Consider the following 16671-nt stretch of genomic DNA (forward strand, 5'->3'; position numbering starts at 1 on the left):
CTAAAATGATCTAACTTACTGGTTTTGCGAATGAGGTACAGAAAAATTAAATGAAATTGAACCGTGATTTATTTTCAACCAGCAGCCAGAGTGAAATTTTAAAAACATGTTGGACATGTTATGTCTACATCCAAAGTGTCCAAGAACTTCCTAAGAAAAAAAGCTAAAGTCCTTTTGAGTTATGCAACTTGCTACTTGATCTGCATCTTCCCCCTTGGTTACCACATTGACATCATCTCCTTCCACTGTCTTCCTGGCTCAGTTGCTCCAGCCCACTCCACCGGCCTCCTTGATGTTCCTTGAACAAGCCAGTAACTCTCTGACTTAGGGACAGAAATGAGTACCATTAACATGATCAGAAGAGCCCAGTCATGCATAAAAGGTATACATAATTGGTGCACTCCAGATGGCAGGCCACTAAGTAGTGGAGGTGGCAGGAGCATCAGAATCAGAGAAGTCTATCAACAGATTTTGAAAACCCTAATTTGTAGGAAGACTGAACAAAAAATCTCAGTTCCTTAGTTTTTGGGATGATGGGAAACGAAGCTAAACAAGACTGTTCAACAAACATAGTGAGCACTTGCAACGTGTCAAATACTTTAAGTTCTGGACATGAAACAATGGACAAAGAGGACCTCATCCTTGCTCTTATGGAATGTAGATTTTAGTGGAGAAGGACACACAACAAAACAAATAAGTAAACATGGTATGTGAGATCATGATAGATGTGATGAATATAATGACGTAGGAAAGAAGGGTGGGATAAGGATTGTCAGAGTCAGGGAAGGATGGGGAGGGGCATGTTCGGTTTTATATAATGAAAGCCCTACAGAGAAGGTAGGAAAATGAAAAGAGGTAAGAGAGTGAGCCATGTGGATACACAAGGCCAGAGTGAAAGGGATGGGGTTGTAAACTTGTGGGTCAGGAGACTGAGCGACATCATCAAGGGAGTGAGAACAGATAAGGAAGAGAGGGGTCCTTGGCCTTGGATCCTTCTCATTTTAGAGAAGACAAGGAATCAGCAAAAGAAAATTGAGAAAAAGGAGCCTTCTCAAGAAAACCAGGAGAATGCCCGTAACCTGGAAACCAAGAGGAAGTGTTTCAAGTTGGAGAGAACAATTAACTGTGACAAAAGCTGCTAGCTAAGTCAATTAAAATGAGGGCTGAGTCTTGAACATTAGATTTAAAACATGGAGGACTTCAGTGACCTTGAAAGGATTAGATTCAATGGAGTGGTGGGGTGAGTTTCTAACTTCTCTTGTGACTGGGGAGTGGGAAAGAGGCTGTCTGTTGAAAGAAATGCATTATTGGATACATGGAAATGGGTATCTGAATTGGTTGGTCTTAAACAAAATTAAATGTGACCTAATCATGTACCCCAAGCTGGGCACAAGTTCTCCACTGCAACAGATAATATTTATGAGATTTTAGCAATAGGAAGAGAGAGAGAGGGTGGCAGAGAGAGATTATATTTTAAGGAATTGGCTAATGCTTATGTGACTGTGGGCCTGGCATGTTTGAAAGTCTGAGATCTGCAGGGAAGGCTGGCAGGCTGGAGACCCAGAAAGAGTTGGGAATGCCCCTTGAGTTCCAAAGGTAGTCCAGAGGCAGAATTCCTTCTTCCTGGAGAAACTTTATCATTGCTCTTAAGACCTTCAACTGATTGGTTGAGACCCATTCACATTATGGAGTGTAATCTGCTTTACTCAAAGTCTACTTCCTTAAATATTAATATTAGTCTCACCTCAAAAATACCTTCACAGAAACATCTAGACTGGTTGAGCAAATATCTGCGTGCCAGAGCCTAGCCAAGTTGATACATCACAGTGGTATAGTCTGCTGCTGCTACTGCTAAGTCACTTCAGTCATGTCCAACTCTGCATGACCCCATAGATGGCAGCACACCAGGCTTTGCCGTCCTTGGGATTCTCCAGGCCAGAACACTGGAGTGGGTTGCCATTTCCTTCTCCAATGCATGAAAGTGAAAAGTGAAAGGTGGTATAGTCTAGATTAACCAAACTGACCATCATGGATTAACCATACTTACTAAGTTAACCATCACAGTGGTATAGCCTGAAGAAAATGTTAGTCACCCAGTCCTGTCCAACTCTTGTGACCCCATGGACTGTAGCCTACCAGATTCCTCTGTCCTTAGAATTCTCAAGGGAAGAATACTAGAGTGGATGGCCATTTCCCTTCTCCAGGGGATCTTCCCAACCCAGGGACCGAACACAGGTCTTCTTTATTGCAGTCAAACTCTTTACTGTCTGAGCAACCAAATGAGAATCAAAGTTAGAGGAAAATGAAATGGAGGAGAAAGGAAGAATGTTGTGGAAGCCTGAGTGGGGAGCCAGGAGGAACACCCACCCCATGTTCAGTTTGACTTAATGCTAGAGAATTTTATAGTCCTGATATATAGGAATGAAGATTGGGTTTAGAATCAGGAACAAAGTTAGCCCAGCAGATAGTTATAGGACAGGGGGCATGATAGCTGTGGTCACTGACGTTCTACCCATGTTTATTGAGTATATTTGTCTAATAGTTATAACGCTTTGCCTCATTTTTCCTTACAGCACATATAATACATTAAACAAGATGTATATCACATGTTATAGAACAAATGCTTCCTCTGTGTGTCTTTTCACTGAAGATGTATATTGTTTGTATTTTCCCTACTTCCTGGTCTTAAAATATAAAAATAACTTTAGGAAGTTGTCTTGTGGCAATGAACGCTGGGTGTTTGCATTTAATAATAGCAACAATGGAAATGATTATGAGCAATTTTCCTATGTCATGATAAATGTCATCATGGACAGAGAGATGTGTCATTTCTAAAATGAGATCCTACTTCTACCACCTTTAGTATAGCAAATAGGACTTGATATCTCACTATATAACCTTCACTCTAGCCTAGCATGTCAGACCAGGCCAAAAAGAAGGTACCACCCTGACTTTTTTTCAATTGCATTATGCTACATACATATTTCCCTTTTTAGCTTTGGATAGTAAATATTTGTGTTAGGATTATGGTGAGAGTCACTCATTCACTAAGTATAATTTTCTTAGAAAGAAATATATGTATAACTTACCAGTTGCTATTTGGCAAACCTACCAAACAGAGGATTGGCTTATGAGACCAATGAACATTCTCTTCATTTTGTAAATTTTGCTGGCATAGTCATTATTTTGTGATGATAAGAGTCTTGTTCCATTTCATTGTTGTTGTTTGTTTTTTTTTTCCTGTTTCTTTATTATATGCTTTCTTGTTACTCTTCCTGCTAAATCTTGGGATAGGGTCTTCACATATCTCTGAATACTACTCTCTTATAAGTACTATTTGAGTAACAATTTGTTTTTGCAAGTTAGTTTTTCATAATACTCATAATAACCATTGTTTCTCAAATACTCATGCTGCCCTTTATGCCTGCTATTGTTAATATTTATAATTTTGAATTTTGAAATTAGGGTAACGAAGGCTCAGAGAGGTGGGGTCACTTATGTCAGATGTCACAGCCAAGAGATGGGAAGGCATGATTTGAACCCAACTTTGTTGAACTCTGAAGCCCTTTCTCTTTCAACTCTGTCATGATACATGCACTAATTCATTTTATCTTTTCAATAATAGCAAGAACTGACATTTTTAAAAACAATTACCATGTATCTATTTCATATATTTGGCATGCAGTATCTCATTTAATCCTTAAATAATATTATAATATTATAATACTACTTTCAGTTTTTTGTAAAAGAGGAAATGGAAATACAGCAAGGTTAGGTAATGCTCCAAAATCAAACAACCTGGTAGAAGTTGGATAAGTAAGGGAGATGTCTTTACAGTTCCCATTTCATGGATGAAGAAACTGAGATTCAGAGAGAGCCAAGATTTGTTCATATTTACAAAGCTGGTTAAGTGGCAAAATTGGGTCCTGTAGGTTCAAGTTTCATGGTTTTAACAGTAGTAGAAAAATTATTTCTTAAAAAGTAGTGTTCTTAATGGGTCTTGAAAGATGTGAGAGCTGTGTGGTAAGAACTCTAAGCACTTACTGTCTATAAAAGTTAAAGGAAGTGAATGCAAGTGAAGGCTGCAGAAGAAGCCCATTAAAAACACTGAAAAACCATTTCATACCATGAAGCGTAACTGCGGACTGTTGAGAAATAGTAACAAAAGACAGTCCAACCAAGCGTGCTGAAATCAGAAATTGGGTTGCTCTCTGGAAACAAATGTCACTAGCAATTGCAAAGATATTTTTTAATCTGTGAAATAAGTATAATCTTTTAAGTCTATATCATTCTTGTTCTCTTTTTCCCATGTTCAGTAGATAAATCATTTTGGTCAGTTTTTTCAGTGTTTGAAATGTAAGCCATCATGACTTCATTGACATAATGCTAGGAAGTTTGTGACCCAAAGTTACAAGTTTGGAAGAATCTGAAAAAAGTGTCCATTTATGGGCTCCAAATTCTTCCTAGCTCTTTTCTTTTAAGAATGAGTATAACTATTTACTGTCAACAGTATGTTTTAGCAATAAAAGAATTATTCTTTAGGCACTTGATCTGAGGCCTGGTTACTTGGGTAATGTGTTACTCCAGTAGCTGTGGTCCCGGCTGCTAGAAACTCTGCCCTCACTCGTGCACATGTCACATGGAATGACAGCAAAAGTTCAGACGGACAAAACAAACAACAAATAAATGGTCTTTCAGGGGTTCAGATTTCAGCCTTCAAAATTGCCAAATATCATAATCATAATATCATAATATATATATTATATATATATCATAATATAATAATCAAAATTTTTTAAAAGGACTATCATTTTGGTAAAATATCAATATACTTACTCATCTGAAGGATTCCATGTTGCTGAATTTATAATTGTGTATTATCGAGTGACAATGTGTATGACACAGAGTGTATTTTAACATTGCTGATTTTTTATTTCTTTGTAGAATAAATTATGCAAAATTAATACGAATGTAAGAAAGCTGAACAAAATTTGTCTTGTTGATGTCTTCTAAGCTTCTTCAAAATGTGTGTACGTATCTTTGTGTTAGTATAACAAAAATTTAAAGGATGTTTTGGTTCTTAATGCTCTTATGATAGAACAATTTATTTTTCATAAGATTATTCATCTTGTAAATTCATCTCTTCATTTTATCAAACATGCTAATAAGACACGTTTTGCATGTGTTTTTTAGTGTATGTGTATAGGAAGCAAAGCATACTATTACACTGGAGTATTTAGCCATTTAAAATTATTTTAAAACTTTACTAAGCTTCTGACAAGATGTTATATTTCACTTCTTCAGAGTGTGAGGAGGATCAGTGTCGGAATTTTAAGAGTTAAAGGTCAAAGTGGAGGAACAGAGGCCCATTGACACCAAGAAAGTGTATCCAGAAACAGTCCAGGAGCTTATCATTAAAACAAAACAAAATGAAGTCACCAAAGGATGAGGACCATATTTTAAAATCACAATGACATTATTTAAATATACTGAAGATTGACTGAGTATACCAGAAAATTCTCTGCACAGAGCAAAATTCACGGTGGAATTCCCAAGGAAAAAGTAGTGACAGTAATGTACTAACGTCTTTAAAAAAATTTGTAAGAAAAGTGAACATGATGTTCACTGTTTGATACCTTGTATCAAACCTTGATACCTGTTTGATACCTTGGCTTTGATTTTCACCAACACCCTTGCAGTTTCCAGGTGCTCACTCCATAAGCAAAAGCTTGGGATTCTGACAATGGGGCTCTTGTGATGACTCCACACTTATCTGTTCTTGGGGGTTTGACCAGTTTCTGGAATGTTCTGCCTGGTTCTGATAGATCTACTCTCTCTTTTTCTACTTTTGAAACAAATTCCTCCTCGGATCATATAATCTTTTATTTCTCAAGGAACTGTAGCTGACAGTGAAATGCATCTGCAAGTAGCTCCTTTTTTTTTCTTCCAGTTTTATTGAGATATGACTGACATACAGCACTGTGTAAGTTTGAGGTGTACAAACATAATGATTTGACTTACATGCATCATGAAATGATTATCACAGTATGTTTGGTGAATATCCATCATCTCATGTAGATATGAAATAAAAGCAAAAGAATGTTTCCTTATGATGAGAAGTCAAGGTTTACTCTCTTAACTTTATGTATAACATACAGCAGTGTTAATTATATTAATCATTTGTACTTTATATCCCTAGTACTTATTCACCCAGTAACTAAATTTATATCTACTTTTGAGCAACTTCATCTAATTCCCATATCCTCTGCCTCTGATACCCATGATCCTGATTTCTTTTTCTATGAGTTTGTTTGCTTGTTTGTTGAAGTGTAATTGACCTACACTATGTTAGTTCCTGGTGCACAGCATTGTGATTTGGTATTTCTATTCTTTGAAAAATGATCCTCACTGCAAGTAGCTCCTTGTTAATCTTGGTCTCTGATGTTTGCAATAGGGGATCCCCATTTCTGGCTCTGGTTTGGTTGTTCTTGGCAAATTTCAGTGAATTCTTCCTTACTTAGCTGCTCTCTCCCTTTGTTTATAGGATGTGGTGCATGTCTTCCTGGAATTACTCTGAGGATGAATTAAAAGTCAGGGCAAGAAATGAGTGAGATCCTCAGACTAGACTGAGGGAGGAAGAAAAAGCTAAGTGAGACAAGGTCGTGAGTGCTGGATAACATTTCTGTAGAATCCTAGCGTGAACTTGATTCCAGACCAGGGATGCCTTGAAAAGCAGAAAGTGCCCATGTGAAATCATGTTGCCCTTGCTCTTTGCTGTCTGCACTCTTATGCACCAGCAGTGCTTTGGTGACTCAGGGCCCATGGGTGTGTAACTGTAGCTGGAGGGAGCACTCAGAGGTCAGATGGAGCACTCAGAGGTCAGGATGCTATTCCTACATGGGGCAGCAGCAGAGGGCTGAAGTTAATGGAAGGGCCTTCCTGAATTGTTCAGCAAATCTCCAGGCAATCATCAGAAACCCACGCTTTCCATCTGCCTTGGAAAATATTATTCAAGGAAAATTTAATATTTCATTATGGTTATAGTTAGGATTATAGTTTAAAGGCAGAACTGAATTTTGAGTAGGGATGGGTGTTGATGTAGTGAATTTTTAATGTGCTGTGTTATTGCCATTTTTAGACAAGAAGAGCTGTCTTTGGAGAGAGTTTTATTCTCTTGACAATGTAAGGGCTATTCACTCATTCAGCAAGCTTATCCTGTTGTTGTCAGTGTGTTTGTGCTGGGAGCAGAAAGATGAATAAGTTCTGGTTCTGACATCAAAGAAATTAAAGTAAAGTTAGGGAAACTTAGAATCCTGTAGAATCATTTTACGATTCAATAAAGTGTTTGGAATGGCACGGTCGCTGTCTGCATAGAATATGATGGGGGCATAAGTATGAGTCATCAATTTTTATGGGGTTGCTAGAAATCCCCCTGGAAAAGGGGGATCTTCAAAACATGCCTGAAAAATGAGTAAATGCTCTGTGAGTAAAGAACTGAGACACTCCAGGCCAAGGCATGTGGGTGAGCAGACACAGAAGTATAAAGACATAGGGCTTAGAGGAACTGCACTTTGAGAAAAAACTTTCTGACTGTAACACGGTGGATGAATAAACAAGATGTTAGATTGGAGACAGAGAAAACCTTAGAGTACTGTTCCTACGCTACTGAAGAAGGCAGTATCCACAAGGATGGAAAGAAGGAGACAAGTTGGAAAAATGATTTTAAAAATATAGAGCCAACAAGACTTGGCTGTGAGCTGGAATAAAGGACAAGGAGGCATCTAAACTGCTTCCTGGATTCCTGGTTTGAATGACCAGATAAAGTATCAGCCATTCACTAACATGGGGAAAATTTCAGAAGAGGACCAAACATAGAATATAGATTAAAGATGATTTTGAGATGTCTGTGAGTAATCTAGGCAGTAAATAGGTATTTCTGGACCACAGGAGAGAGGTCTGATATAGAGGCGTGGATTTGGCTGTTACTAGTCCATGGGGTCGCTAAGAGTCGGACACGACTGAGCGACTTCACTTTCACTTTTCCCTTTCATGCACTGGAGAAGGAAATGGCAACCCACTCCAGTATTCTTGCCTGGAGAATCCCAGGGACGGTGGAGCCTGGTGGGCTGCCGTCTATGGGGTCGCACAGAGTCGGACACGACTGAAGCGACTTAGCAGCAGCAGCAGCGTGTATGTGTCAAGCTGTTGTAGCTCCAGGAATTGATAAGATCACTAGAAAGGAAGTTAATATTGGAAAACCACAGAGAAGTCATCTCTGGCAATTACCACCATTAGCAGACTGGATAGAAAATAGATCTGTCATATAAACCAAGAGGGGTAGTAAGAGTAGTAGCATGCAACTCAAGAGAGCTATTTCCAGTTGACCAAAGGAAGAGTTATTCCATGCAGGAAGACGTCAAGTGATAGGAAGATGTCAAGTGATGCACAGAGGTCAAGACTTCCAATAAAAAGAGATCAGTGTGTTAGGCTGTCAAAGATGACCTCTGCCAGAACAGAGTCATGGGGGTAGGAAGGGCACAGTATTAACTACGGTTCACTGAAGAATCAATAAGAGAAGACAAACTATTATTTGGCAAAGCTTGCTGAGAAGGGATGGAGATTATTGGTGGGGAATTAAAGGCCATGGAGTGTTTTCGAACGGGAACTTGAGCTGGTTTAGCCTTCTGAAAGGAGCATAGGAGAGAATGAAATGCTGAAATACGAGAGAAAGAGGAAATACCTTCATAGCTAGCCACCAGAGGAGATGGGAAGACATGGATTCAGGAACCCAGGTGGAGAGGTCAGCCCAGACCAAGGAAGAAGGATTCTTGTTTCTTTGAGAATTTGGGAGAGAAGGTGAGATTTGGCACAACCACCATTCTCCCAAGTAACCTTTAAAGCATCCTGCAAAGCATTCTAATCTGCCTTTTCCTGACTGCCTTCTGAGGCTAGACTGAATGATTGGAATGTTTTCTTGAGGTTTTCATTATTCTTCAGATATTTAATCAAATATTGGTGCTTGTTTATTAGTCATGTTTTCATGTTTTTGATTTTTATGAAGACGCAGTCTTTCTGGCACAAGCGTTTGCAAATTAAGTGCTGTTAAATCCACAAGAGCTAAAAAACCCTGATTGCCAGCCTTAATTATCAGCCTGAATTCTCTCTGTTGTGTGAGTGTTGGTGTCATAAGGCAAATCCCAAATGTCTGCTCAGAGAAGTTCTTCCGTTATCGTCTTAAGAGCTATTAATATAAAAACTAAAGCTACTCCCCTTATGTAATTTTCTGTGATGCTTTCCTGAAAACCAAACCCTTAGTTTCTGGTTACCTGTACTAGTCTGTCTCTCTCTCCTCCCTTGGCTCCTTTTCTCTCTCCTTACCTCTGCCTCCCTCCCTCCCCTCCTTTCCTTCCTCCCCATCCTTCATTTCTCCTTCCTTCTTTTCTTTATTCCTCTACAAGTCACCGATTTCTCTCTGTTTTACATGTTATAAATAATTCTACAATCAGTAAACCATTGCCAATTCCTTCTTTCAGACCTTCAGCATTTCTTGCTTTCACTGTGGCAAAAATCTCCCAACTGGTACTGCTGCCACAAGTCTTAATCCTCTCTAATCAGCCTTCCAGATGTCCACCATCTTTATTTTTTCTTAAAACACTTTTAAAAACTCTCATCTGCCACATGGAAACTGCTTGTGGCCTTGACAGTCATAGTTGCGTCAAATGGGAACAGTGAAAGCCAGAAGGACTGGGTTGATGACTTGTCTTACTTTAGAGCCTAATATGACTCCTATTGACAACAGTATGGAGACCAAATTTTCATTTAAGGATTTTCACAATCCCTAGCTCCAACTTACTTTTTAAGACTTGACTCCCTTCGATTATCGTGTCTTCTCCATATGTGTGTATGACTGACATTCTACACGCTTGCTGTCCTGCACTAGTTTCTTTTCCCAGAATATTCCATGTTCTCTCTCATGCTCATGTTCCCTTTTTCTGAAATGCCTCCCATCCTTTTCCACATTTAAGAATCAAACAAAACAAACAAAAATTCCTACTTATTCTTTGAGGCCAAGTTTAAATATCATCTTAACTGCAGTCCACCATCATAATTTGCATCCTATTATATTGGAAATGGTTACCCACTCCACTGTTCTTGCCTGGAGAATCCTATGGACAGAGGAGCCTGGCAGGCTATAGTCCATGGAGTCGCAAAGAGTCGGACGTGACTGAAGCGACTGAGCAGGCACATATGCTGTCATCATGGGATGTGGCAGTAGTTATTTCAAAGAAAACTAAATATGGTTAGGAGAGGGATCCTTGTGGTTTCCACCTTGTCTTATTCTCAAGACAAAAACATCTGCTGACTCCATTTGATGGAAATGAGCTCTTATCTCAGGGTACCATTGTCTTTGTTTACTTGTCTACTTCTCTTGCTAATTAATTTTTGTATTCCAGCACTTAGCTCATAGGAAACAAAAGCAAATGTAGAAGGACTAACATTTAACATTTAACTGCACAAACAGGTGATCCCTAAGGATTAGCTTTCTCTTGGATGGCAAGAGATGATGAGGAGTCTAGATCAGCTATCTCTAATAAGCAATAGCGCGCCCTTTAAGTTCGAAAGTTATTGCAAGATGTTGAGTAATATGGAGAAGTGAGTGGTTTCTCACGCTAGTCAAACTTCACCATTGACCTAATTTTTAGTAAAGAGCACATGTGGTTTCAGGGCTCACAGGGCAAACAGCAATTTTGGAAAGAGTAAGAGTCCTGTAAAAGATTCTGAGTCTGTTCAGCCTACTGTGAGAAGAGCTGCTCTCTTAACCATATGTTTTAAAGTCTTTTAAAACAGACACCACTTAGCAAGTATGTATATGTGTGTATGAGTGTGTGTGTGTGTGTGTGTGTGTGTGTGTGTGTGTGAGGGATGATAGCAATAGTTTTATTCACTAAAAGAAGATTGGCTATAATTTTTAGGCTTGGTTGTTTTTTAACTGACATGGTGAAAAACTACTTGACATAGCTCAGAAACCAAATAGACAAAAGTGAGTGTTTATGACAGTTGTTGTTCGGCAGTAATAATAACAGCTAGTATTTTTTAAGCACTTATTATGGATCTGTGACTATTTTTTTTGTGGAGAAAGCTAGAGAGTAAATCTGTTTCAAAGGAATATAAAATTATTTTAGAATGCTCTTTGAAAAGTTAGTGCAAGATTAAAGATGCAGAGAAATACTTTGAAAACAGAAGTATTAATAATATGGATAGGGATGAGACCTACCATGTTTGAGAACAAATTTCAAAATGCAGTATTTAACAATGTATGATACCAATACAATAATAGACAGTCAGATCAGAGAAACACAGCTTGTAGACCAGAAACAGATGCCATTATATATATAAGCATTTAATGCATAACAAGAGAGACACTACAAAGAAGTAGAGAACAAAATAATTAGTCAATAAATGATGTGACAATTGGCATTGTTATACTGTGAAGAAACAATCAATTTAGTTACTCACTCTGCATCATACGCAAAAGTAAATTGCAGGCAAAAGTGTTAAATATAAAGTCAATTCATGGATAATCTAAAAGAAAATAGAATTTACTTGTTACTGGGCTTCCGGAAGGGGGAGGACTTACATAAGCTTAGAAGCAAAAGAAGAAAGCACCAAGGAAAAGAACAACAGCTCTGTCTTATTTGTGTAGCTAAAAGTGTGCAGCCTCTTAAAAACAAATTCCTAAATAAGCTGGCAAACAATAGAGTAAAGCATTTTTTATCTAATTTAAGAGACAAAGTTTAATATCTACTAAAGGAAGGATATATACAAATCTCTCTAAAACACTAACTTCATTCACACCTACAGAACATAAAAATGATAAACAAATATGGCAAAATGTTTGTCTTCATTAGCAGCCAAATAAATATAAATTCAGGGCCGGGGCAATGGGATGATCCAGAAGGATGGGATGGGGAGGGAGGTGGGTGGGGGGTCCAGGAAGGGGAACACATGTAAACCCATGGCTGATTCATGTCAATGTATGGCAAAAACTATTATAATATTGTAAAGTAATTAGCCCCCAACTAAAATAAATAAATTTATAAAAAAAAAAAATAAAAGATTGGCATGCTATTTCTGCATATCAATATATAGCATACATGAGAATGAATGAAAATAGTGACAGAGGTGTTATGGCGAATAGACATTCTCTTACAGCACTGGTGTTTATATAAGTTGTTTTTAAAAATCAATTTAGTAATCTTCATTGAGCCTAAAAAATGGTCATATATTTTGACCCAGAATTTCATTTCTAGGAATCTGTCCAAAGGAATTAATCGCCAGAAGGAAAATCAAAACAGTCCTTATGGTGAAAGATGTGTATCAGTGTTTGTTTAGCATATGTGACTGACTGCGTTAACAAATTACAGCAAACCTGGTGGCTTAAACAACAGAAATGCATTCTCTCACAGTTTTGGAGGCTAGAAGTCCCAAATCTTTATCACTTGGCTGGAATCAAGTTGCCAGCAAGGCTGTGCTGCCTCCAAAGTCTCTAGGGGAAAACCCATTCCTGGCCTCTTCCAGCTTCTGATGGCCCCTGGGATTCCTTGGCTTGTAGCTGCATCACTGCAATTGCTCCCTCTGTGGTCATGTGGTTTCCTTCCCTTCTGTCTGCAGTCCAATCTCCCTCTGTCTCTCTCTTAGAAGGACACTTCCGATTGCAATTAGGGCTCACCTGGATTGTTGTTGTTGTTCAGCCACTCAGTCGTGTCCGATTCTTTGGAACCCCATGGACTGCAGCACGCCAGGCTTCCCTGTCCTTCACCATTGCCTGCAGCTTGCTCAAACTCAAGTCCATTGAGCTGGTGATGCCATCCAACCATCTCGTCCTCTGTCACCTGGATAACCCAGAATAATCCCTTTACCTCCGGACTGTTACTTATTCACATCTGCTAAGATTTTCCCTATAAAGTAACATGTAAAGCTTCCAGGGATGGGCTAGGATCTCTTTGGGGGACACTTTCCTGTCTATCACAATGTGCATGCCTTAGCTCCACATGCATTCACGCCAGACCCTGTGTGAGGTATGGGAGCAGCTGCAATGAGCCGGGATATGGTACCTGCCCTCAAAGAACTTACTGTTGGGTGGGAAAGCCAGGTAATAAACCAGCAACTGAAATCTACAATGAAGAGAAGCCCTGGCACTAAGGGGACCAGAGTTTGAAGGTGTCAGGGAAAGGGAGGCAGTAACATGTTATTCGCAACTTGAAGGATAAATGAGAGTTGGCTGAAGGGCAGTGCAGGGAGAAAGGAAGCCAGTTAGACTTCCATACGTCATATGTCTGTCTTTTAGAGTACAGCAGGGGACTTCCCGGGTGGGCCAGTGGTTAAGACTTAGCCTTCCAATGCGAGGAGTTGGAATTCAATCCCTGGTCCCTGGTGGGGGAATAAGATCCCACATGCCTTGTGGCCAAAAAAACCAAAACATAAGACAGAAGCATTATGGTAACAAATTCAATAAAGACTTTAAAATGATCTACATTTTTTAAAAATAAAGTACAAGTTCTCCTTAAGTGCACTGTGCTCTCTTATGTTTGAATATTTGTTCATCTTCGGGCCTTGACATATGCTGTTACCTCTTCCAGGAGCACCTCGCCTAATTCTCAATCTTCTGGTTTTAGCCTGAGTGCTTTGTTCTCTCATAGCACACTCTACCTACCCTGCCATGACCCTTAGCCCAATTCTAACTGCCCGTTTGTTACTTGTATAAATCCTCTATGAGTTTGTTACTTCTGAGAGATGCTAGTTTGTGCTTGTCCTGGTCACTATGACAGTGCTAGCTTCCTGTCTCCTAGTAGAGTATCTGGCACCTAGCTGATGCCAAGAAGTATTCGATGAGTAAGTAAGTGAGTGAATGAATGAATGAATGAACACAGCTGGTGGGGAATGGCCACCTGATTTACCAATCCTCCTTTTTGTTTTTCATTTTGTTTATTTGGCTGCACAGGGTCTTTGTGGTGGCATGCAGGTTGTTTAGTTAAGGCATTCGGGCTCTTAGTTGCTGCATGAGGGATCTAGTTCCCCAACCAGGGATCAAACCTGGGCGTCCTGCAATGATAGCTTGGAGTGTTAACCACAGGGCCACCTGGGAAGTCCCCACCAATTCTTCTTTTTGCATTGAACTTTTATTAAATATGCAGCTTATTAAGGTAGACTAAGCATTAAATTTGACCTAGGTCAGGCAGATGCAGGTTCAAGATTAGGTTTTCTGCTATTTAATTGTGTAATAATGTATCACCTAGCATGCTGCAGTCCATGGGATCCAGAAGAGTCTGATGCAACTTAGCAACTGAACGAACAGCAACAACTACATATTGCCTAACATCCCTTGACCTCGTTTTTGTCTTTCCGTCTATAAAATTCAGAGCTTGGATTAAAGTATATCTCAAGTGTCATTTCCATGATTCTTGCCATTTTCTAGTCAAGCCATTTCTTTGTTCACCTCTCTCTGAAAAGTTTTTTCTCCCCTGGACTCCCTTGGAGACCTCCTGACAATACCTAAGGCAGAGCTCAGATACCTGCAGCTCCTATTTCTCCCCTAAAGCCCACAGGACTCCTCACTCTGCTTCTCCAAACACTTTGCAAGTGTCACTCGTAGGATGTGCCACACTGTACATAAATGCTTATGTGTTTCCTATTCAACTCTTTTCCCAGTTCTTCACCCTCAAATAGGATTTTGTCGTTATTGTTCAGTCACTCAGTCACATCCTTTCCTTTGCAACCCCATGGACTGCAGCATGCCAGGCTTTCCTGTCCATCACCAGCTCCCAGAGATTACTCAAACTCATGTTCATTGAGGCGGTGATGCCATCCAACCATCCTATTCTCTGTTGCTTCATTCCGTCTCCACAAAGCAGGTATGATGTTTTCAGTCTCTTTGTATCTTTACTCCTGAGTACAGTTTCGGCATCAATTAACAGTGAATGCAATTGATTTAATTCTTTTTCCTTTTCTCCCATGTTACATATGAGCTTTTTAGAAAATGAGGTAAGAAAGAAAAAGTGATGTTCAAATCATAGCAAGTCAGCAGAGACTGGGTAGCAGCAGTGTGCTGCCATCAGGCAGTTTACACAAGTGCTCTGTTCAGCTATGTACGTTCAGTCCAAATGGTTACTTTGTATAGATATAATTCTCCATATCTTATCAGCACTAGATGGATTTGGCTGAGGTTCCTCTTAGGAGGAAGTTACAGGTAACCTTTTTGAGCTACCTGGATCCATTTAGTAATTTACTTTTAGTCAATTGCTTAAATAGAACCTCAGTGGCCTAGAAAGTTAGCCCATGTGCCTAAAAGTAAGCAATTTACTCTCTTCTCAGTTATGGGATTAGTCCTTAATAGCCTCTTTAAATCTTAATGACTTCCTCAGAGTGTGGAAGAGCAGTAGTCTTTTATGGTATTCTAACTTAAGCATTTCAAATCAAATCACATACGTTTATTGAGCTCTGTGCAAAGCATCGTGCTTAGCTGTGGGGCATACAAAGATGAGTAAGATGTAGTTGCTATCATTAAGGAGGGTACTATCTTTTTGGGTACACAAGACAGATGTGTGATTAATTAATTAATAATACATGATTTAAATAACAATTTGAGAGACTTGCTGAAAAAATTCCACAAGACAGTAATTGATTAATTGGCAGATTAATTATTCAGACTACATATAGTAAGAATTCCAGAGAGTGGGAAAACCTTTTAGGTTATGTAAGGGTTTCTGAAGAAGGAAGTTGTTCAGTTAAACCTTCAGAAATGCCTGGGAAGGGAGAAGGAATTTGTATTATCTGGGAATGTGAGTAGGAATGCCCTACTATCTCCTACCTGGTAGGACAGGTAACACTCTCAGGAAGTAGTAGGTGGTGAATTGTCTTAGATTTTGCTGTTATAGCAAAATGCCATTTACTACATAGCTTATAACAACAGAAATTTATTTCTTACAGTTCGAGAGGCTGGAAATTCTGAGATTGGGGTGCCAGCATGGTTGGGTGAGGGTCTTCTTCTGGTTGCAGACTTCTCATTATAACCTCACCTGGTGGAGGGGGTGAGGAAGCTCTCTCGAGCCTGTTTTATAAGGTTCTCATCTCATTCATGAGAGCTACCCCTTCATGACCTAATCACCTCCCAAAGGCCCCACCTCCGATATCATCACATTAGGCTTTAGGATTTTACCATATGAATTTTGGGGCGACACAGACGTTCAGATCATAGTATAGGTCAAGCACCAGGATATTTCTGGGAGAGAGCTCAGTCTATAATATAGCATCTGGAGGAAAAGAGCCAACAACATGTGACCTAGTCTTGGCAAGAAGTCAGTATCAAGAGATATAGTGGAAAGGAGAAAAATGTCAAGATAATTGACCGCACATAGGTAAGAGTTAATTATAGCAAAGACAGTTAAACAACAGCAATAGTAGCAGCAGTGAATAGCAATATTGTGTTAGTTTCTGCTGTACAGCACAGTGAGTCAGTTATACATACACATGTATCCCCTCTTTTTAGGATTTCCTTCTCATTTAGATCACCACAGAGCTCTGAGTAGAGTTTGCTGTGTTGTTGTTTTCATTGTTGTTGGTTCTCATTGTTGTTTTTCAGTCTCTCAGTCGTGTGTGACTCTTTGTGACCCC

Source organism: Giraffa tippelskirchi, chromosome 6, assembly GCF_054371585.1.
Source record: "Giraffa tippelskirchi isolate mGirTip1 chromosome 6, T2T-mGirTip1v1.2.pri, whole genome shotgun sequence".
NCBI lineage: Eukaryota > Metazoa > Chordata > Mammalia > Artiodactyla > Giraffidae > Giraffa > Giraffa tippelskirchi.